A 652-nucleotide genomic window follows, 5' to 3' on the forward strand; every position below is an offset into this window, starting at 1 on the left:
GAGACCATGAATTTGCGCCTTGGAAAGTTTCCAGGGCGCAGGCCTGGGCAGGGTTGTATGGGAGACTGGCAGTTGCCCATGCTGCACATCTCCCCTCGGCACGCCACCGATGTTGTCCAAGGGCCAATACAGCTTGGCACCGGTGTCGTCGCAGAGCAATGGGTGGTTAAGTGCCTCGCTCAAGGACACGGCACGCTGCCTTAGCTGAGGCTCAAACTAGCGACCTTCAGATCACTACACCAATGCCTTAACCACTTGGCCACGTGCTAACACAATGGTAATTAGGGATTGAACAATTACCACATCCCCAAAAAATTAACAAAATAAGAGGAAAAAGATTTTTTTCTCTACCAATCAACTATATATTAGGAGCATTCTTTTTTTGAAAGAAATTTGGGCCACGACTTTGGAATCATATCAGCCATCAAGCAGAGGAAAAGATTTTTTAAAGAAATTAACATACACAAAAATAGATGAAATATTGAAAAACTAATCTACCCCCATCATGTTTTAAGCCAAAAATAAAAAAGGCTGAAATGCTCTGTCAGGTCTCAATTACCCATCTATGGAGTACAGAGTTTAAAAAATGGCATGACGTACAAAAAAAAAGACAGAATTTGTCTACCCTGGCCCATTTAAAGACCACAGTAGG

This window comes from Hemitrygon akajei, chromosome 10, assembly GCF_048418815.1.
Source record: "Hemitrygon akajei chromosome 10, sHemAka1.3, whole genome shotgun sequence".
Taxonomy (NCBI): Eukaryota; Metazoa; Chordata; class Chondrichthyes; order Myliobatiformes; family Dasyatidae; genus Hemitrygon; species Hemitrygon akajei.